At 36.5% G+C, this 23,954-nt stretch overlaps 1 protein-coding gene across 4 annotated transcripts in view; it reads left to right on the forward strand.

Moving 5' to 3' along the window:
* CEP83 (centrosomal protein 83) overlaps nucleotides 1-23,954 on the forward strand; it is a 126,990-nt gene that overhangs the window by 17,869 nt on the left and 85,167 nt on the right. The window contains exons 2-3 of one of the 4 annotated variants that reach the window (XM_087868854.1): nucleotides 896-1,081; nucleotides 7,705-7,756. The exons of 1 other annotated variant lie outside the window; for it this stretch is intronic. The gene's annotated coding sequence lies outside the window, so the exon portion shown is untranslated. The remainder of the gene's footprint in view (nucleotides 1-895; nucleotides 1,082-7,704; nucleotides 7,757-23,954) is intronic. 2 more of the 4 variants (XM_087868853.1, XM_087868855.1) reach the window with 2 other exon arrangements.

Genomic DNA, 23,954 nt, shown 5'->3' on the forward strand with positions numbered 1-23,954 from the left:
GCTTAGAGGGTCCTTTTTAATATTTCTTGTAGGGCTGGTTTGGTGACCACAAATTCTTTAAGGTTCTGTTTGTCCTGGAAGCTTTTTATCACTTCTTATTTTGAATGACATGCATAAAGTATTCTTGGCTGCATATTTTTCCTATTTAGCACCCTGACTATATCATACCAGTCCTTTCTGGCCTGCCAGGTCTCTGTGGATAGGTCTGCTGCCAATATAATGTTTGTACCCTTGTAGCTTACCAACCTCTTGTCCCCAGTTGCTTTCAGGATTTTCTCTTTGTCTCTGAGATTTGTAAGTTTCACTATAATATGTCGGGGTGTTGACCTGTTTCTGTTGATTTTGAGGGGGGTTCTCTTTGCCTCCTATACTTTGATGCCTGTTCCCTTCCCCAGATTAGGGAAGTTCTCCTCTATAATTTGCTCCAATACACTTTCTGCCCCCCTCTCTCTTTCCTCTTCTTCTGGGATCCCAATTATTCTAATATTGTTTTGCTTTATGGTATCATTTATCTCTTAAGTTTTCCCCTCATTATTCGAGTAATTGTTTATCTCTTTTTCACTGCTTCTTTATTCTCTATCGTTTGGTCTTCTATATCACTAATTCTCTCTTCTGCCTCATTTATGCACACAGTTAGAGCCTCCATTTTTGATTGCATCTCATTAATAGCCTTTTTTGATTTCAACTTGGTTAGATTTTCGTTCTTTTATTTCTCCAGAAAGGGATTCTCTGGTGTCTTCTACAGTTTCTTTAAGCCCAGCTAGTTTCTGTATAATCATTATTCTGAACTCTAGTTCCGACATCTTACTTATGTCTGTACTGATTAGGTCCCTGGCAGTCATAATTTCCTCTTGTTCTTTCTCACTCACTCTTGTTTTTTTAATTTACTTGACAGAGAGAGAGCGAGCGCACAAGCAGCTGCAGGCAGAGGCAGAGGGAGAGGGTGAGGGAGTAACAGACTCCCTGCCGAGCAAGGAGCCTGACGTGGGGCTTCATCCCAGGACCCTGGGATCTTGACCTGAGCCGAAGGCAAAGAATTAACTGACTGAGCCACCCAGGCCTGCCTTTTGTTCTTTTTGAGGTGAGTTTTTCTTTCTTGTCAGTCTGTCCAGAGAAGAATAGATGAACAAGAGAACAAAATACTAAAATGGCAACAACTACCCTGGAGAAACATACACTAAACAAATCAGATGAGACACAAAACTAGGGGGAAAAAAGAGAATGTAATTAGAAAGATGAATGGAATAGAGCAATATACTGGATTCTCTGTGTATTTTGGTCTGTTTTTTTAGAAAACTGGATCCCAAAATTGTAAAGAAAGAAAAACTTATATATGTACAAAAATAAAATTAAATACAATGAAAGGATAGAACGTAACTGTAAAAATGGAAATTAAAAGACAAGAAAAAACAAAGAGGAAAAAAAACCCAACAATAAAAGAGAAAGAACATAACAGAGCAATATACTATCTCCTGAGTGTAATTTGGTCAGTTTGCTAGAGGAAACTACATCTCAAAATTGTAATGAAAGAGAAACTTACGTATACAAAGTTAAATACATTGAAAGGCTAGAATATCAAGATGAAAATTAAAAAAGACTTTATTAACAAAAGAAAGAACCAAAAAAGAAGAAAAAAAAACCCAGCAACAACAAAAAAGTGAATATGATCAGACAGGTGAAAGAACAGAGCCATACACTAGATTTTGGGTGTATTTTGGTTTGAAGAAACTGCATCCCAAAATGGTAAAGAAAGGAAAACTAATATATATATATATATATATAATGAAGGGATAGAGTGTAAGTGTAAAAATGAAAATTAATAAAGATTTTTAAAAGGAGTTGATAAAATAAATTGGTTGTCAAAGGAAAGAAAAAAAATTAAAGTTGATGTACTGAAGAATCATGGGGAGAAAAGCCATGAATTTATGTGCTGTGTTCCCCTAGCGCTGGAGGTTTGCAGTTCTCTTTGATTGGTATACTTGGTCTTGGCTGGATGTTCTTGCTGATCTTCTGGGGGAGGCCCCTGTAGTGCTGATTCTCAAGTGTCTTTGCCCCGGGGCGGAATTGTACTGCCCTTGCCAGCGGCCTAAGTAATCTGCTCCCATTTGCTCAGTGTGGCTTTTGTTTCCCTAGGCTTTCTGCTCAGTTTTAGATAATAAGAATGAAAATGGCAGCCTCCCAGTTTCTGTCCCCGGACTCAAAAGCTTGGGCCCCACTCCTCAGCGAGCCCTCACCTGTCTCCCAGTCTCCAGCCACACTTCGTGCTCACTCTCCTGTGACCTTGCGTTTCTATCTCTGGCACACAACCCTGTTAGGAGCTCCAAACCCTGCAGACTCCTGCAGTGCGCTCCCGCCCCCCTCCTCCCAGGGGAGGAAGGGTTTCTCGCTGGTTCTGCTGCTTGTTGGGCTCCTGCTCGAAGAGCAGTGGCCTGACTGTGCTGCAGTTCCCAGTTTATGGCAACCCTGAGTTGAGAGCCCCCTCCTTGGCTCACTCTGCAGGCAGCTTCCCTGCTCAGATGCCTGGGAGCTCGGCCATAGTCAGGCCCGGTTCCACCTCCCACCCCTCCACCCCCTGTCTTCTTGTGACCCTGAGGATCCTGAGACCACACTGTCCCAGCGAGGATTCTGCCCCCTGCGTAGCTGCCTGAGCACCATCCCTCACTGGAGCAGACTTCTAAAAGTTCCGATTTTGTGCTCTGTGCTTTGTCACTTGTTGGTAGCCCGCTGATGGAGGCTCCACCCCCCCAAGGTCTGTCTTTCTATCTTCCCATATATCGCCTCAGATTGACTTCTCTGCACCTCCTACCCTCCAGAAAGTGGTCGCTTAGCTATTCGTAGTGTTGCAGCTATTTTTTTAGATCTCCAGTTGAGTTTGTAGGTGTTCAGAATGATTTGATAGCTATCTAGCTGAATTCCTGGGACCAGACAGAATTAAGGTCTCCTCCTTCTCTCCCATCTTGGACTCTCTCCCTATCCATTCACTTCTTGATGAACCTGTGTTTGAGTCTCAGGAAAAAACCTGCTACAGACATTCGTGTAGAAGTCTTCATATGGATATACTCTGATTTCTCTTGGGTGAATACTTACACATGAAATGTCTGGATTGTATGGCAAGTGTCTGACAGTTTCTTAAAAATTAAGTGATTTTCCCATTTTACATTTCCACCAGTAGTTTATAACCATTTCAGTTCTTCTACATTCTAGTCCATACTTTGTAAGATCAGCCTTTTAAGTTTTAACATTTTAATAGGTGTATAGTAGAATTACATTGTATTTTTAGTTTGTATTTCACTAATAACTAATGATGTTTAACATCTTTTCAAGTGTTTACCATTTGTGTATCGTCTTTGACAAAGTGTCCAAATCTTTTGGCCATTTTTTTTGTTGTTAAATTGAGTTGTTTTATTTGGTTTTCTAATTCCTTATGTATTCTGAATGTAAGTCCTTTATCAACATATGATTTATAAATTATTTCTCCAATCTTGTTTATCTTCATTTGCATTATGGTGTCTTTTAAATATGTAAGTTCTTAATTTTGATTTAAAATTAACATGTTAATTTTAATAATTAACCAATTTAAAGAAATCTTTACCTAACCCATGATTAAAATGATTTTCTTCTATATTTTCTCTAAGAGTTTTATAGTTTTATGTTTATGTGTACATTTTGAATCAATTTTTGTGTATGATGCGAGGTAGAACTTGAAATTCATTTTTTGTATACGGATAGGCAGTTGTCCCAAGACGATTTGTTGAAAAGACTTTCCTGCCTCCACTGAATTGACTTTGTATTTTTGATAAAAACCCATTGGCCATATATTTTTGAATCTATTTCTGAACTTTACTCTCGTTTTTAATGGATTTATGTGTCTGTGTTGACATGAATGCCACGCAGTTTTGATTTTTGTTGCATTTAGTGAGTTGTGAAATCAGGTCGTGCAAGTTCTCCGACTTTGTTCTTTTGGCTACTTCAGGTCCTTTGCGTTTCTCTATGAATTTTATTATTTTATTTATTTTAAAGAAGACTTTGTTTATTTGACAGAAAGAGAGAGTGAATGAACACAACCAGGGGGAATAGCAGAGAAAGAGGGAGAAGTAGACTCCCTGCTGAGCAGAGCCAGATGGAATGCGTGGCTTGATCCTAGGACCTTGGGATCGTGACCTGAGCCAAGGCATATGCTTAACTGACTGCCACCCAGGCATCCCTCCATATGAATTTTAGTCTTAGCTTGTTAATTTCTATAAAGTTTTCTGGGATTTTGAATGACAGTGCATGGATTTGGGGAGAAATTAACATCAATATTTTAACAATCAGATTACTGTCTGATCTGTGCATATGGTATAACTTACTATTAAACATGCTTTTAAAAAAAATAGTCCATTTTCCCATAATAAATAGTGCTATGATGTAAGCACCATGAAGGCAGAGTGCCTTCCACTTCTACCTGGCCCTTTGGATGTACTCAGTAAATATTCACAGAATGATAAATGAAGGTGATCCCTGAACACAAATGTTAGTACACATCTCTGATTGGTTTCTTAGAATTAATTCCTACATGTGGAGTGCTAGGTCAAAGGATATGTTCATTTTTAAGGCTTTTGATTACCATAATGTCCCCAGAATTTTTTTTCAGCTGAAATATCTTGATGGATAATTGTTACAAGGCATGCATAATTGATTAGCAAACAGTGTTCTTGGTGGCATCCTTCCCCATCGCTGAAATTACATTGTAAGCCTGTGGGAAAGTAGGATTCATATCACAGAAATTTTGTAGTTCACTCTTGTCATTAACTAATATTTTAAAAAATATTTTATCTATTTATTTGACAGAGAGTGTAAGCAAAGGGAGGGGGAGGCAGAGGGAGAAGGAGAAGCAGGCTCCCTGCTGAGAAAGGAGCCCAATGCAGAGCTCAATCCTAGGACCCTGGGATCATGGCCTGAGCCAAAGGCAGACACTTAACCAACTGAGCCACCCAGGCACTCCATCATTAACTAATTTTACTGGAATTGGGAGTTATGAAAATGATGCAAAAAGTAGATTATAGTCTTTGCTTTGAGGAACTTACAGTGTCTTTAGAAAGATAGTTTACATAATTATAAAGCACTAGAGGGGAACAGTGCAGATGTGATAGAATATAGAATAAATATTCTGAGGTAAGCACAAGGAAGGCAGAAACAAGTGGAGCAGAAAGATGGGCAGAAGCTGTTTATGTTTACTTTTAGAGTAACTATAAACTCTGAAAGTAGTTTCTTGATTGTTTAGACTGTAGGGTTTTAGGTTTGAGTTTGACCTTGATTTGTGGATTAATTGAAGAGATTTAAGAAGTTATTTTAATTTGGCATAACTATATGAACACAGTTGTGAAGGCAAGAGTAAGCAATGTGTATGAGGGACTATAAAGCAAACTTAATTGACTCTAGCAAAGGAGGGTTGGGAAGCAGCAAAATGAAATGTTTGCTTTTGTATAGGGAGTTGGCTAATGCAGGGTTTTGAGTTTGGCTGAGAAGTTTAGCTTTGATCCAGTAAGCAATAGGAGGATTAATAAAGTGTAGTTATAGTGATGAACACAGTGTATGAGAAAGATTGTCCTGGTGGATAGTTGTAGGTTATATAAGGATGAGGAAAGACCAAAATCTGACACATGTTTAGGAGGGTTCTCTTAAAATAAACCAAGTGTAAAATATTTGAGGTTTTGCCTTAGAGGGTGATGGCTCTAGAAATGAAGAATGAATAAAATCAAGAGACAGATGAAGAAGAATCAGCAAGATTAATCATTTATTACTAACAAACAGGACTCGGGTAATGATTTGTGTACTGAGAAATAAGGAGAGGATAGTGGTAATTTTTTTTTAAAGGAGGCAGATGGAAATTTAAAGTTAATGAGTTTAATTCTTATGTTGAGCTTCCGTTGTGGATGGGACATGTGATTATAGTGGGAGTTATGAACTGCGTTAGAAATGTGGGTGTAAATTTGAGTGTCATTCGAATAGGTGTAAAAAATGAAGCAGTGAGAGAAGCAACTTGACTTTTCTTATAGAAATGCATCAGTGGATCAGAGGTTCTCATGGTGACTGGGAGAAAGGGAACAAATAAGGGGGAGAGAGAGTTCAAAGAGATAGGAGGTGATCATGGTACTGTAGATGCTGAGGGAGAAGAATATTTCAGAGATTCATAAAGGTGATTGTGTGCAAAGGGTTATTAACCTTTCTAGTGTTTAGCATAGTTTAGTAAACAAACTCTTGATGAAAGATGATTATAAGTTCTGTTAATTATTGGGTTAATCAAGATTGAAATTTTTAATGTAATATCTATTTAATTGAGAAGAAAGGAGTAGTGACAAAATTATTTTCATAGTTCGTAAACCATATGTTGGTCAGTCTTCTCATGTAAAGGGATTGCCATTGTTAGAAATTTTGCCCCAGATTTCAAAAGTAGTTTGTATTTGCATCATTTAAAAAAAACTTACACTACTATTTTTAGCTTAATTGAAGGGAATAGTATAATACTTTTAGTTTGTAAGGTGCTTTAGCCTATATAATACGATGTATTATCGTATTATATTGTTAAAAAGTTTCCCTTTTTTGTCCTTAATTTTCTTTTCTTTCCTTTTTTTTTCTTTCTTTTTTTTTTTTTTTTTTAAGATTTTGTTTTGTTAAGTAGTCTCTACACCCCACGTGGGGCTTGAACTCACAACCCCAATATCAAGAGTCACATGCTCCACCAACTGAGCCAGCCAGGCACCCCTTCTTTTCTTTTTTTAAAAAATTAAGTTTAAACAATAAAAACAGGTCATTCATTTTTCCCCACCCTTCATCTCCTGCCTCTGGCAACCACCAGTCTATGAGCTTGGGGTGTTTTTGTGTGTCGGGGAGGGGGGGCACTTATTTTACTTATTTATCTCTGACTTATTTCACTTAGCATAATGCCCTCAGGGTCCTTCCATGTTATCATAAATGACAAGATTTCATTCTTTTTTAATGGTTGAATAATATTCCATCGTGTGTTTCTATGTGTCTGTATGTCTATATCACAATTTTCTTCTCCATTCATCCATTCATGGATACTTAGGTTGTTCCGGTATCTTGGCCATTGTAAATAATGCTCCAGCACATATGGGGGTGCATATATCTTTTCAGTTTAGCGTTTTCACTTTCTTCTGATAAATAGCAAGAATGGAATTGCTGGAACATATAGTAGTTCTATTTTTAATTTTTGAAGAGCGTCCATTACCTTATTTTTCCAAATGGATTATTGTACGTGTTCATTCCACTTCAACATATGATCTTGGTCTTTCCTATTTTCTAAACCAGTTTTTTAAATATTTTTGGTGTAAAAATGTTTTCCAAGATAAGTTATTGTTTAAAAAGCCTTACCACAAGGTGTCATTGTAACCTATAAAAAGAATTTCCATGTAAGCATGTGCAATACCAATTTTTACATTTCCTTGTATTTTTAAGTATTTTTTTCCATATTTTGCAGTTATCTTTTAGGGTATATTGTGAATCTCTTATATTAAAGGGAAAAATAGACTAGTCGTGTTCTTGAGTTCTCATATTTTTGCAAAAACATATGCTTTCCACCCACGAATTTCTTAAGAGTATGTTGCTATAGAGATGATTGTTTGAAGGAAAGAATGAGGAGGAGTTACAGGAGGTGGACATTTAAAGAACAAAATACTTATTTTATGTCTTTGTTCCTGCCAGAGCAAGCTTTAGTGTTTACCCCCTCTGCTGATGAAATCCCTATGGAAGAAAGGTATATATTTTGAGTGTTGTACTGTGATGGTATTTGGATTTACTAAGATGCTTTTGCAAAGGTTCCTTGCTTGATTCTTTTTTCATATGATTAGTGCTTGTAATCTTTGAAACAACCTTTCTTCTGCTTTAACTGGATTCCATTTTGCTTTTGCTTTTTCTTTCCTGATTTTCTGGTTGGTCTTTTAACTAATAATATTAAAACAGTTTTTTGTTTGTTTGTTTGAGGGAGAGGGGTATCAATATCTAACTACTAATTTCTTTTACTTCTGCCTCTAAATTTATTTTCAGGATCATTCCCTGTTGACTACTTGCTGCCACTATTTTAGTTCAGATCTTTATCGTTACTTTCCCAGCCTTTTCATCTTCTTTTCTCTAGGATCTCCCCTCCACCCCACCCCAGTTTATTCTTATGCCTTTGATAACCTAGTTATTTTTCTTAAGTACAAATCTGAAACCACCCTATACTGTCTCTCATCCACCCGCAAGCTTAGAATCTTTCATTGGCTCTTCTGGACCCCGGGATAAACTCCAGTCTCTTGCACATTGCCTTCAAGGCCCTGCCCTACATCTGCACGCTCATCTGCTCCCCACCCCTTTATCCCATACCCACAGACTTGTCTTCCATCTCCATGCCTTCCTTACTGAATGTTTCTTCTCTGCTGCTTTTTTTTATCTCAGGATTACCCTCTTTGTGAAGTCTTCCTTGATAGCTTCTCTGGCAGAATTAGACCTCTCTTCCCTGCTATCTATAAATATATTACATTGCTTTATACTTTTAAAACTTTCTGAATTTATATATTACTTGAAATTGGTAATATATGCACATGGCAAAAAAATTTTAAGTACAAAAAGGTTTTAATAAATAGTAAATTTTCTGTTATCCTTGTTCAGTCAGCAATTGTTGGTTAACATGTATGTTTCACTGACCAACATGATCTCATTGAGGGCAAGGATTTTCATTTCTTTATTACTGATTCCCTATACCCAACAGTGTCTAGCATATAATAGACGCTTAGAAAATATTTGTAATACTCCTTTTTTTTTTTTTTAATGAGGTGGAAAACAGTGCTCTATGCTCTTTCCAATACCAGTATTTTATTTATTTATTTTTAAAAATTTTATGTATTTATTTGTCAGAGAGAGCAAAACAGGGGGAGTGGCAGGCAGAGGGAGAAGCAGGCTCCCCGCTGAGCAAGGAGTCCGATGTAGGACTTGATCCCAGGACCCTGGGACCATGACCTGAGCCGAAGGCAGACGCTCAACTGACTGAGCCACCCAGGTGTCCGTCTGTAATACCCTTAATATGGGCAAGCTCTTCCTCGCTAAGTCTGCTTGACCATGGTCTGTTTATTTCTGTATGCCCCTCAGAGCTCTCTTAGTATAAGTGGACCACTCAGTAAATACGGTGTGGTGGCCACTCAATAAATACTGGTTGTTTAATTGCCTTTTTTTGGGGGGTAAGATATGGTTTTAAAATTAACCTGTATGCATTGAGAATGACTTCTATTTATTTCCCTTTTCTGATTCTGAAAAATTTTGTACTTTCTGGTAGGTCCTCAAAGATGAAAAAGAGAATGTTTGTGTTAACTCAAGCAAAAATATCAGTTGAACTCATCAATTTTTTTTCTTTTTTCAATTTTTTTTGTTTTAACTTTTCATACTAAGGCATAAAGCTCATGGAAATAATTCAGATTTATTTAAAAAAACAATTTTCAGGATATGTTGTCAGATCAGTAGAAGGGCTTCATTTTGTATTACAAGCTATATTGTAGCTTTATCTATTTCAGGAATATGAGCAAAGAAGCCTCTACAACTCACACAAAGGTAGTAAGTACTCATAAATCTTTTGGAAAGTCCCATGTTATATGCAAGAGAGCCTACACTAAGAAACATTAAAATGAATTTGAAGTATGGTTTAGGCATCTTTGTTTTACAGATCACAACTTTTCGAAGACTTTTATAACTTATAAGTATTTGAGGTTGACTGGTTACTATATCCTATTTTCTAGAATTCTTTTCTGTGAATTAAGCTGTGTGGAGGCAGACAGTGCAATTATGAGAATAAAATAACATTTTAATTCAGAGTGTTTGGTGGTTGATTGCCAACCACTCTAATACATATCTTCTTCCCTTCCTCTTTCCTTGCCCTCCCGTTTCATTCTAAATCACAATTATGGGGCCTGGCACCTTACCAGGGTTTTGAAGGGTCTGTTCCCAGCTGCACTTCAGGTTTTGGCAGGGTGTCAAGTTGTGACATTTTTTTTGTATACAAGACACCCTGGGATGGCTATCCAAAGGCTGTTTGGGTGACTATTGTAATATTCTCTCTGGATGTTAAAGACATTAATTTCTAACGTTTTGTTATAAGTGCAGTGTAATGCCTGATGTAGTTCTCCTTAGACTTTTAATGTTTTTAAAAAACATTCACTTCAGGGGCATGTAGTATTTAAAGCATTGTTTTGAAATGTTCAAAGGCATAGCATGTGCTTTTTAATGGAATGTGTTTTGGAAGCTTTCCATGAGTATCAGCAGCTGTGCTTTTAAAATATTTTGGGTTTCCATCCTTTTGGCCTGACGTTGTACCACTGCTTAAGAAATACAGCTCCTGTGGAAAAGAAAGTGTGTCATAGATAGGTCTGTATAGCTGGAACTAGTCAAAGAAGTGGTAGGAAGGACAAGTGGATGTGGTTTATGATAGTAAGAGCTGCAAGGAGAGGAAGATAAGGTGTTTGGAGAGGGGTTGTGCTGAGTCTTTTAAAAAAACTGGTTTTCGCAGAGACTAGTTCATCTAATAAGTGCTCTGTGATTAACAGGCTGGTCAAAGTAATCTGTTTAACCAACCTCCTTCCCTCCCTCCCTCCCTTCCTTCCTTCCTTTCCTTTCTTTCTAAAGACTTTATCTAATTGAGAGAGAGAGAGAGAGAGAGAGAAAGAGAGAAAGCACAAGAGGGAGGAGGGTCAGAGGGATTAGCAAACTCCCCTCTGAGCAGGGAACCTGATGCAGAACTCTATCCCTGGATCATGACCTGAGCCAAAGGCAGACCCTTAACCGACTGAGCCACCCAGGCGCCCTAACCTTTCTTTTTTAAAAGTTTGTTTCAACCATGTACTTTTAAAAATATGCATTGTGAGTTTATTTGGTAAACTCTGTGCAATAAGAATTGTTTCTTTTATTATATAGTTTGAGTGCCTAATAACATTTCTGTGTTCTGTAATTGATACCTGTATATTGACTGGTTGAAATCAGAAAAGCCTGATTATAGTAGGAATTTAAAATTGTGATAGAAATTTTGTGTTTGGGTAAAACTTATTATGAATAATAGAATGAAGAGAAAGCCAGTGTATTAGTTACCTGTAGCTATTGGAACACATACTGGCTGGAGTTAGAACAAAAATTTATTCTTTCATGGATTGGAGACCAGAAGACTGAAATCAAGGGCTGCATTTTCTCCGGTGGCTCTAAGGAAGAATCCTTTCCTTCCAGCTTCTTATGGCTCCAGGCATAACTTAGTTTGCTGCATCTCTGCCTTTTTGGTCATATTGCTGACACCTCTTCAGTCTCAAAACTTCCTCTGCCTCACTCTTACAGGGATACATGTGATTGCATTTAGGACCCACCCATATCCAGGATAAACTCCTCCTTTTAAAATCCTTAATTTAATCACATCCTTTGCTATATAAGGTAATATCCTTAGGTTACAGAGATTAGGAAGTGGCATATCTTCCTTTGGGCCAGCATTCAGCCCAGTACAGTCTGGAAGCCATAGTTAGGGAAGTGATGTTTAAAGTGAATCGGACCTAAAGCAGTATTAGAATGGTGAACTTAATTATTTGATATTTTTGAGCTAATATGTGCCTGTGTTTGTTTTAGGTATGTGGTTATAAAGATCAGTTAAGACCGGTTTCTTGCCCTGGAAGAAGTTACACTGCATGTGTTACATATACTAAAATACAAGACAGAAGACAGAAAGTTACCTAATTATGTTTGGGAAAGTCAGGAAGTACTTCATGGAGGAAGTAATGAGTTCCTGAGCAGGATTTTGAAGGCTGATGAGGAATTCATTAGAACAGATTAGAGAGGGATGGAAAAGGCCTTCAGGACAAAGGAAATTAGTATTTGCAAAGACATGGAGGTAAAAAACAGCAGTGTGTGCTCAGGAAGCAACAAGTAATATATATTGAATATATATTATTCATATATATATATTCAATATACACAGTGGAATATTATTCAGTCATAAAAACAAAGCTTGCCATTTGCAACAACATGGATGGATTTAGAGGATATAAAGCTAAGTAAAGTAAGTCAGAGAAAGACAAATACCATATGATTTTACTCATATGTGGAATTTAAGAAACAAAGCAAATGAACAAAAGAAAAATTTTTAAAAGGCAAACCAAAAAAACGACCCTGAACTATAGGAAACAAACAGATGGTTACCAGAGTGGAGATTGAGGGGGAATGGGTGAAACAGGTGAAGGGGATTAAGAATACACTTATCTTGATGAACACTGAGTAATATGTAAAATTGTTGAGTCAATATATTGTATACTAAAACTAATATAACACTGTATGTTTACTACACTGGAATTTAAAGAAAGTAAAAAGAAACTGGTGAAATTTTTTAAAAAAGACAATACTTTTTAATTTTTTAAAAGTTTTTATATAAATTCTGGTTAACATACAGTGTGACGATAGTTTCAGGTATAGAGTATAGTGATTCAGCACTTCCATACATCACTGGTACTCATCACAACAAGTGTACACTTAGGTAATTGGTCTGTTCAAATTTTCTCTTTCTTCCTAATTCAGTTTTAGGAGGTTACATGTTTCTAGGAATTTATCAATTTCTTCTAGGTTGTCCATTTGTTGGCACATAATTTTTTATAATCTCTTACAATTGCTTATATTTCTGTGGTGTCACTTGTTATTTATCCTCTTTCATTTTTGATTTTATTGAGTCCTCTTTGATTCTTTTTCCTTTTTTTTTTTTAAATGAGAGTGGCTAAAGGTTCATCAGTTTTATTGATCTTTTCAATGAACTGGCTCCTGGTTTCATTGATCTATTGTTTTTTTAGTTTCTGTTTTCTTTATTTCTGTTCTCATCTTTATTATGTTCTTCCTTCTTGGTTTGGGTTTTGTTTGTTCTTTTCTAGCTCCTTTAGGTGTAAGGTTATGTTATTTATTTGAGACTTTTCTTCCTTCTTGAGGTAGGCCTATATTGCTATAAGCTTTCCTCTTAGAACAGCTTTTGCTGCATCTCAAAGATTTTGGATCATTGTTGTCTTTTTCATTTGTTTCTATGTATTTTTTATTTTCTCTTTGATTTCTTGGTTGACACATTGTTTAGGTGCATGTTATTTAAGCACCATGTATGTGTGTTCTTTCCAGATTTTTTCTTGTGGTGGTTTTATATTTTCATAGCATTGTGGGCAGAAAAGACACCTGGTATGACTTTAATCTTTTTTAATTTGTTGAGACTTGTTTTGTTATCTAATATGTGACCTATTCTGGAGAATGTTCTGTTCTGGAGAATGTGCACTTGGAAAGAATATGTATTCTGTTGTTTTAGGGTGGAATGTTCTGAATGTATCTGTTAAGTCCATCTAGTCCAGTGTGTCATTCAAAGTCTATTTCCTTATTGATTTTCTGTTTGGATGATCTGACCATTGATGTAACTGGGTTGTTAAAGTCCCTTACTGTTACTCTATTACTATCAATTAGTTCCTTTATATTTGTTATTAAGTGTTTTATATATTTGAATGCTCCCATGTTGGGCTTATAAATATTTACAATTGTTATATCTTGTTGGGTTGCCCCCTTTATAAGTGTTTTTCTTTGTCTTTTGTTACAGTATTTGTTTTAAAGTCTGTTTTGTCTGGTATAAGAATTTCTCCTCTGATATTTCTTCTCACATCCATTTACATGGTAAATGCTTCTACATCCCTTCACTTTAAATCTGCTGGTGTCTTTAGGTCTGAAATGAGTCTCTTGTAGGCAGCATATAGATGGGTCTTGTTTTTTAATCCGTTTCATCACTCTGTGTCTTTTGATTGGAGCATTTAGGCCATTTACATATAAAGTGATTATTGATAGGTATGTACTTATTGCCGTTTTGTTACTCATTTTATGGTTGTTTTTGTATCTGTGGGACAAGGTGAGCTATGGGTCCTCATACTTCGCCATCTTCCCCAGATGTCTTATTGTTTGTCTTCTGACAACTGGCAACACCAAATTTTGGCAAAAATGTGGAGCAAACAACTGTCATGTTCTTGGTTGGAACAGAAAATAGTATAACCACTATAGACAAAGATTTGTCAGTTTCTTATAAAGCTAAACATACACTCCATGATCCAACAATTACTAACACTTACATATTTACCCCCTCCCCAACTGAAAAAATGTCCACAAAAAGTTTTGTACGAGAATGTTCATAGATTTATTCAAAATTAATATTCATAATAACCAGAAACAATCCAAATGCCCACCAGTAAGAAAATGGGTAAACAAAATATGATACTTAAACAATAGAATACTCTTGGATTCTTTCTCTGTGAGCTCATGGAATTGTATACTTAAACTTGTGAATTTAAATGTAAATTTTACCTTGAAAACAAAAAGACTAAACCTAAGAGAACTGGTGGATTAAATTGTCTGTTTTCAGTATCCATGTGATGTCTGAAGTTATAGTAGCTTCACAGCCATAAGGTGAATTAAGCCTACAGGATATGTTGGCAGAAGTATGGTATCAACTTTAAATGTAAAATATCCAGTTATTTCACTAGCAAAAAGAGTTTATTCAGGAATAGCAGAAGAAATACCCCTAAATGCATTTTGGGACATAGAAACTATGGCAAACCATAAGCAAGTCCAGAGAACAAAGGAGAGGAGCATTCCTTTATACAGAAAAGGAGGGATTCGGGAGGGGCTGTTTCGAAAGAAAGTCTATTAGAGAGGAGTGAAAGTTTGGGGTTGTGGCAGCTTTTCATTGGCTGAATTGTGGTAGCTCTTATAGGTTGGTTTGTTGCGGGAAGGAGATCTTGTTTACTCCTGCTGGAGTAGTAAAGTAAGCTGCTTCCTGTTGGGGTTTGTAAACAGCAGTGAGTGATGGTGTGTGAGATCTCTCCCTTCAAGGCCTCCTATTTCCCTCTTAAATGAGGTTTTCTATACTCATTTGCAATGAAAAAGACCAGGATCCTTGATGATACTGAGCCCAAATTTTGAATGAAAATTTAAAACTTTGAATTTTAGAATTCAAAATTCTGAATGCTTAAAAAAAACCCTAAATTACAAAAAAGCAGAAAAGTCCACAAAAACTGCCTTTTTGAGTGATTTACAAAGCAAACCCCCTATGTAACCACAAGTATTAAGAAGTAGAACTCCGCCAACCTTTTCTCAGGTAATACTATCTGACTTTTACGCTAATCACTTTCTCTATAGTTTTATAACCTAAACAAACCTAAGCATGTATCCACTAAACTAGAGTTTTGCCTGTTTTTATTTTTTTCTGAACTTTGTTTAGAATAATTTTGTATGCTTTTGTGCCTGGCTTCTTTCATTTGCACAGTATATGTTTGATGTTCACCTGTATAGAGCGTATCTGTAGTTATTTTCATTGTCGTATAGTGATAGCTTCATTATGCCACAATTTGTGTCTTCAGCTGTTGATGGACATTTGGTTTGTTTCTGGGTTTCATTTGGTAATACTATTGTTATGAACAGTAATATTACAACAAATCTCTTCATGTACCTGTAGTCATATTTCAGTTGGGTATATTTCAAGTAGAGGAATTATTGAGTCATAGTATCTATCTGTCCGTCTGTCTGTCTGTCTTTAACTTAAGTAGATAATGCTCATTTTTTCCTAACATGGATATGCTAGTTTACACCACAACTTGTTGCTTCCCATCTTCTTCAAACGCGTTATGGTCAGTCTTTTTGGCTTTCTCGTTGTGATATTAATTTTATAAAGAAATCCTACACATGGATATGTAAAAAGACAATAAAAATAATTGCGCAAAAGATTCAAATAAACATTTCACAAAAGAGGATATCCAAATGGCTCATCAACAAAGAAAAGTTGCTCAGTCTTCTTCTTTTTTAGGAAATTGCCTTTTAGCTTTCTTCGGTATTTTTTTTTCCTGCCCTGGGTTATTGAAAATACTCTCTAGCAACTTTGTTCTTTTGCTTTTTCACATTTAAAGCTTCAGTCCGACTATAGTTAATTTTAGTGTGTTTTGCAAAGTTGGGCCCAGGTTTCTTTTTTTTATGTAAGGTGATCTGGTTGTCCCAGTACCTTTTATTGCAGACTTCTGTTTCTTCACTGATTAGCAAAACTGTCTGTGTTGTTAAATATCTTACCTGGGTGGATGTGTTTCTGGGCTGTATTCTGATCTGTTGATCTCTTTGTCTGTAATTAATTCAGTGCCATACAAGCTTAATTACTATAGGTTTAAAATGACTTGATATCCAGTAGGTAAAGTCCTCCTATCTTGTTTTTTAAAATTGTTTCTGTTGTTCTTTAAAAATGTTTCTGGTCTTTGTATTTCCATGTAAATTTCTGAATCAATGTGCTAAATTTCACACACACACACACACACACACACACACACCTTCTTGCTAGGATATTGATTGGTGTTGCATCTGTAGATCAGTTTGGGGGAGAATTTATATCTTTCGGACATTATTTTCCAATGTATGGTACGTATCTCTATTTACCTTGGTCTTTTTTAGTTTCTCTAATGATATCTGTATAATGGTTTGCACATCTTTTGCCTAGTCATTTGATGTTTTTTGGTGCTGTTAAGAATGTCTTTAAAATATTTTGCTGCTGATACATAGAATGCAATTATTTTTATCTTTTATACTTTTGTTCCACATTTTTTGTACAGTGTCAAATGAAATTGGTGATAATGGACATCCTTGTTTTGATCACATTTTGAAAGGAAGACATTGAAGATTTTAGAATCAAGAGTGTTTATTTATTTATTTTTTAAGGATTTATTTAATTGAGAGAGAGAGAGAGAGATTGAGCTGGGGAGGAGGGGCGGGTAGGGAAGGAAGGAGAGTCCTAAGCAGACCCTGCACGGAGCCCCATGCAGGGCTCAATCTAACGACCTGAGCTGAAACCAAGAGTCTGACGCTCAGCCAGCTGAGCCCCCCAAGTGCCCCTACTGTATTCTTTTTGCATATATCTCTTACTAAATTGATGTGCCTTTCAGTTCCTAGTTTGCTAAGTTTCTTTTTTTATCTTGTAGTAAAATTCATAGAACATAAAATTTAATGTTTTAAAGTGCGCAGTTTGGTGGCATTTTGTATGTTCATAGTGTTGTACATATACCACCTCTGTCTAGTTCCAAAACATTTTATCACCTCCAAAGATAACTGTGTCCATTAAGCAGTCACTCTTTTTCTCTGCCCCCAGCCCTTGCAGCCACCAGTATACTTTCTGTCTCTGGATTTTGGATATTTTGGATATTACCTGTAAATGGAACCATACTCTGATGATACAAATGATAAATGTTTTATTTTAGTCCCACAGGTTCCTGCACATCTATTATTTACTTTTTATGTTTATTTTCTGTTGTTCAGGTTGAGTAATCTCTGTTCTGTCTTCCAGTTCATTAATTCTTTTTCTTCTCTATTTCTGCTGTTGAGCTCATAGTTAGATTTTTATTTTAGTCATTATATTTTTTCAGTTCTATACTTTTTTTATATCTTTTATTCTTTGCTGACACATTTCTTTACTGTCTTTCTCTTTTTTTTGGTTTATTTCAAGTTTGTTTGCAGTTGCTCATTGAAATATTTTTAACATGACTTGTTTAAAATCTTTGTCAGATAACTTTAATATATCTGTCGTCCCAGTGTTGATATCTATCAGTTGTCCTTTTACATTCAATTTGAGATCTTTCTCATTCTTCTTCTTCTTTTTTTTAAGATTTATTCATTTATTTGGGGGGGTGGGGGAGACAGCATCTGTGGGGGAGTTGGAGGGAAGGGCAGAGGGAGAGAATCTTTAAGCAGAGTCCCTGCTGAGTGTGGAGCCTGATGGGGCTCCATTTCATGACCCATGAGGTCATGACCTCAGCCAAAACCAGGAGTCTAATGCTTAACTGACTGAGCCACCCAAACACCCTGAGATCTTCCTCATTCTTGGTGTGACTAGTGATTTTCTGTTGCAACCTGGACATTTTGGAGTTTCATGTTATGAGACTATTTTCAATATCTGGGTTTTCTTGACACCTCTCTGGCCAGGAAAGAGGGGGAAATGCTACCTCTTTATTGCCAGATGGAGGTAGAAGTCTGGGTTCCTCAGTTGTCTTCCATTGACACCTGAGTTGTGGGAGATCATCATCATTGCTGGGTGGCATGGAGTTCTGGCTCCTCGTGTGGTCTCCACTGTCATCCCCGAGAAAGAATAGCCTTGTTACTGCTGAGTGGTAGTGCCAGATCTAACTCTCTACTAGTGCTTATCTGATGGCACTTCAGCAGGGTGAGGTAGGTGTTATTCCTTCCTGTTGGTAAGGATGAAAGTTCAGGTGTCCCATGTAGTCTCCCCTGATATTGCAGGAGCATGGGGCTGTATTACTGCTCAGCAGGGATAAAAGTCCCAGCTTTCTAGTTGGGCTTCCTGTATACCATCCAACCAGGGTATTAGGGTACCTCATTGCAATCTGGCCTTTGCTGGCATGGTTGATGGTGGAATCACTGTTTTCTATAGTATTTTCCTGGCGTAGATTGTTATTGTCTAGAACATGTTTGTCTTGCTACTTTCTTGTTACTTTGGCTAGAGAGCAGGCTTTCATTAAGGCCTCCCCCCCCCCACTGCCCCCGCCGCTCAGTCTGAACCTATTGCTAGCTTCTTCAGCTCCACGTTAGAGATCATGTATTAAAAGAATACCCTGGGAACCCACCTGTGTGTCAGTTCTTATATCCTGAGTTTGTTAGCTGGTTTGCCTCTGGTCTCCATTTTTCAGAGTTGTGTTATGTATGTCATGTATACACACACACACCATTCAGGACTTTTATTTGTATTAGTGGGATTAATATGGAAATGTACCTCTGCTCCATCATCCCAGAAGTAGAAGTCTTATTCCAAGAATTTTAAGTTGTATTATCAATTTTCATTTACTTCTGGATTATTTTCTGATTTCTATTGTGACCTTTTCTTTAATTCATGTTATTTAGAAATGTCTTCTTTCTAAGCATATGTAGCTTTTTCAGTTACCTTTTTGTATTGAGTTTTAATATAATTGCACTTTGGGCAGAAAAATATTCTGTATGATTTTGGTTTTCAAAAATTTTTTAGATTTTTTGAAATACCCAGTGTGTGGTCAGTATTTATAAATGTTATGTGTATGTTTATAAGGAATGTATATTCTATAGTTACTGGGAATGGTTTTCTATACATGTTAGCTCAGGTAGGTTAATTATATTGTCTGTATTCTTACTGATTACTTTTTTGTGCTTGGTCTGTTAGTTACCAAGAATAGTGGTTAAGTTACACTCCTATGATTGTGAATTTGTCTGTTTTTCCCTGTAGTTCTGATCCCTTCTACTTTGTGTACTTACTGTGTATAAATTAAAATTGTTCTATTTTTCTGGTGTATTTAACCTTTTATCTTTACAAATGTCTTTTTTCATCTCTAGGACTGTTTCTATTTCATTGTTTTTTTGGCCCTAAAATCTACTTTATCTAATATTAACGTAGTTCTGTCATCTGTCTTTAGATTAATGTTTAATTATGTTTTTTCTTTTTTCTTTATTTTTTTATAATAATTTTTTATTATGTTATGTTAGTCACCATACAGTATATCCTTAGTTTTTGATGTAATGTTCCATGATTCATTATTTGCATATAACACCCAGTGTACCATGCAATATGTGCCCTCCTTAATACCAATCGCCGGCCTATCCCAATCCCCCAGCCCCCTCTCCTCTGAAGCCCTCAGTTTGTTTCTCAGAGTCCATAGTCTCTCATGCTTCATTCCCCCTTCTGATTACCCCCTTCATTCTTCCCTTCCTTCTCCTACCAATCTTCCTATTTCTTATGTTCCATAAATGAGTGAAACCATATGATAGTTGTCTTTCTCTGCTTGACTTATTTCACTTAGCATAATCTCCTCCAGTCCTGTCCATGTTGCTGCAAATGCTGTGTAATCATTCTTTCTGATGGCTGAGTAATATTCCATTGTATATACGGACCAGATCTTCTTAATCCAGTCATCTGTTGAAGGGCATCTCGGCTCCTTCCACAATTTAGCTATTGTGGACAATGCTGCTATGAACATTAGGGTGCATATGGCCCTTCCCTTCACTATGTCTGTATCTTTGGGGTAAATACCCAGTAGTGCAATGGCTGGATCATAGAGTAGCTCAATTTTTAACTTTTTGAGGGACCTCAACACTGTTTTCCAGAGTGGCTGTACCAACTTGCATTCCCACCAACAGTGTAAGAGGGATCCCCTTTCTCCATATCCTCTCCAACATTTGTTGTTTCCTGCCTTGTCTATTTTTGCCGTTCTAACTGGTGCAAGGTGGTATCTCAGTGTGGTTTTGATTTGAATTTCCTTGATGGCTAATGATTTTGAACATTTTTTCATGTGTCTGTTAGCCATTTGTATGTCTTCATTGGAAAAGTGTCTGTTCATATCTTCTGCCCATTTTTTGATTTGATTATTTGTTTCTTGTGTATTGAGTTTGAGAAGTTCTTTGTAGATCTTGGATACCAGTCTTTTATCTGTAGTGTCATTTGCAAATATCTTCTCCCATTCCGTGGACTGCCTCTTAGTTTTTTTTGACTGTTTCCTTGGCTGTGCAGAAGCTTTTTATCTTGATGAAGTCCCACAAGTTCATTTTATCTTTTGTTTCTCTTGCCTTTGGAGATGTGTCATGAAAAAAGTTGCTGTGGCCGATGTCAAAGAGATTGCAGCCTATGTTGTCCTCTATGATTTTGATGGATTCCTGTCTCACATCGAGGTCTTTCATCCATTTGGAGTTTATCTTTGCGTATGGTGTGAGAGAGTGGTCAAGTTTCATTCTTTTGCATATAGCTGTCCAGTTTTCCCAGCACCATTTATTGAAGAGACTGTCTTTTTTCCACCGGATGTTTTTTCCTGCTTTGTCAAAGATTAGTTGCCCAAAGAGCCGAGGGTTATTTCTGGGTTCTCTATTCTTTTCTGTTGGTCTGTGTGTCTGTTTTTGTGCCAGTACCATGCTGTCTTTGTGATCACAGCTTTGTAGTATAGCTTGAAATCCGGCAAAGTGATGTCCCAGCTTTGTTTTTCCTTTTCAACAATTCCTTGGCGATTCAGGGCCTTTTCTGGTTCCACACAAATTTAAGGGCTGTTTGTTCCAGTTCTTTGAAAAATGTCATTGGTATTTTGATCGGGATGGCATTGAAAGTGTAGCTTGCTCTGGGTAGCATAGACATTTTAACTATCTTTCAACCTTTGTGCCCTTCTGTTTTAAAAATGTTATTAAAAAGTTATATAGTTGGGTTATATTTTTTCCCTTAAGTTTCTTATTTATTTGAAGCATTAATCTATATAATTTAATGTAATTACTGATATGTATCTAAGTCTACTGTTTTCCTATTTTCCTACTTGTTTATGTTCTTTCTTATCTCCCTGCTTACCTTCTTTTAAATGGAATTCTCAATGGAGAGGTGATTCTCAAAGGAGGGCCAGAGGTGATTTTTGCTCCCCTCCCCCAGGGTACATTTGTCAAAATGTGAAGACCTTTTGTTTTTCACTTCTGGGGGGTAGTGGTGCTCCTGGCATCTAATGGGTAGAGACTAGAAATGTTACTAAATATCCTACAGTGTACAAGATAGGCCCCCCACCCTGTCTAAATAATTATTTGGTCTAAATGGTCAGTAGTGCAAAAGTTGAGAAACCTTTTTTTAGGGTGTTTTGAGTAATGTAAATTTTCCCACTCTTTCAGCATTCTTTAATGGTTATCCTATAGAAGGGTTCAGCATATTTTATAGTAAATAGTGTTTTAGATTCTTCAGGCCATGTATAGTTTCTGTTATGTGTTCTTCTTTCCCTTTCTACCTTCCTTCTTTCCATTTTTAGACTTGTTTTAGGTTTATATAAAAATTGAGCAGAAAGTACAGAGTTCCCAGGTATTCCCTGCCACCACACAGGCATATCCTCCCTCACTATTGCATCTCACAGTAGAGTGGTACACTTGTTACAGTTGATGAACCTACACTGACATATCATTATCACACATAGGTCTTTTTCAAATATTTTCCTCCCAGTATATGACTTCTCATTCTTTTGGCAATGTCTTTCATAGAGCAGAAGTTTTAAATTTTAATAAATTCTAACCTACCAATTATTTTTTTGTGGATCTTTCCTTTGGTGTTGTATCTAAAAAGTTACTGTCTGATGAGACGTTTGTTATCTTCTAGGAATTTGATAGTTTTGCATTTTACATTTAAGTGCATAACCCATTTGAGCTAATTTTTGTGAAGGGTATAATGTCTGCCTAGGTCCACTTTTTTTTTTTTGGCATGTGCTCTTGTGTCAAAGATTAGTTGACTATTTGTTTTAGTCTATGTGTGGAATCTATCCTGTTCCATTGTTTGTTTTTTTTTTTTTGGTCTATTATATTGCAAATATCAAACTTTTAAAGGAAGGTTTATTTAGGGGTGCCTGGGTGGCTCAGTGGGTTAAGCGTCTGCCTTCGACTTAGGTCATGATCCCAGGGTCCTGGGATTGAGCCCCATGTTGGGCTCCCTACTCAGTGGGGAGCCTACTTCTCCCTCTCCCTCTGCCTGTCTCCCTGCTCATGCTCTTGCTCTCGCTCTCTCAGATAAATAAAATCTTAAAAAAAAACTTAAAAGATTTATTTATTTATTTGAGAGAGAGAGAAAGAATATGCACACAAGTGGGGATAGGAGCAGAGGGAGAGGGAGGAATATCAAGCAGACTCCCTGCTAAGTGCAGAGCCTGATGTGGGGGCTGGTCTCATGACCCTGAGGTCATGACCTGAGCCAAAACCAAGAGTCGGATGTAGACGCTTACCTGACTGAGCCACCCAGGTGCTCCAGTATTATACCTCTTGATTACTGTTGCTTTTATAGTAAGTCTCAAAGTCAGATAGTGTCAGTTTTCTGATTTTGTTCTTCTGCAGTACTGTATTGGCTATTCTGGGTCTTTTGCCTCCCCATATAAATTTTTGAATTAGTTTGTTGATATCCATAAAATAACTTTTGGGGATCGTATTGAATCTGTAGCTCAAGTTCGGAAGAACTTCCATCTTGGCAGTATTGAGTCTTCCTATCCATGAACATAGAATAAATATCTTTTCATTTATTTAGTTCTTTAACTTTTTAAAATCAGAATTTAGTAATTTTCCTCATATTAAAAACACATTTTAAGTTTAGAGCTGTTTCATTTTGGGGGTTACTAATGTAAATGGTATTATAGATTTCATATTCCATCTGTTGCTCTGCTGATATATAGGAAAGTGATGGACTTTTTCATACATTAACTCTGTATCCTGCAACCTTGTTATAACTGCTTATCAGTTCCAGGAGGATTTTTTTTTTAATTGGGTCTTCTACACAGACTATCATGTCATCTGCAAAGGTGACGATTTATTCCTTCTGTATTTTATGCCTTTTTATTTTTTCTTACTATATTAGCTAAGACTTTCCACTGTGACATTGAAAAGGAATGGTGAGAGGGGACTTTCTTGTTTGTTCTTGATCTTAGTGAGAAAATTTCTATTTTCTCACCACTAAATATGACGTTAGTTGTAGATTTTTTGTAGATGTTATTTATCAAGTTCGGAAAGTTCTCCTCCATACCTAATTTGTTGAGTTTTAAAACTCGTGGGTGTGTGTTGGATTTTGTTATATGCTTTGTCTGCATCTATTGATGTGATCTGATTTTTTTCTTTTGCTTTAGTCTTTTCATGTAATAGATTACATTAATTGTTTGTTTTTTTTTTTTATTGTTGAACCATCCTTGCATGCCTGGAACAAATTCTACTTGGTCATGGTGTTAAATCTTTTTATACATTGTTGTCTTCAGTTTGCTAATATTTTGTTGAGGATTTTTGCATCTATATTAATTTTTTTAAGTTCTTAAAAGATAAGGTTCTTAACATGGGGCCATTCAAAACAAGGCTGCAGGCCAAATTTGGCTCATGAGTTATAGTTTGTTAACCCCTTTCCTAGA

Source organism: Ursus americanus, chromosome 17 (genome assembly GCF_024610735.1).
Source record: "Ursus americanus isolate L20-20 chromosome 17, mUrsAme1.1.p, whole genome shotgun sequence".
In the NCBI taxonomy this organism is placed as follows: domain Eukaryota; kingdom Metazoa; phylum Chordata; class Mammalia; order Carnivora; family Ursidae; genus Ursus; species Ursus americanus.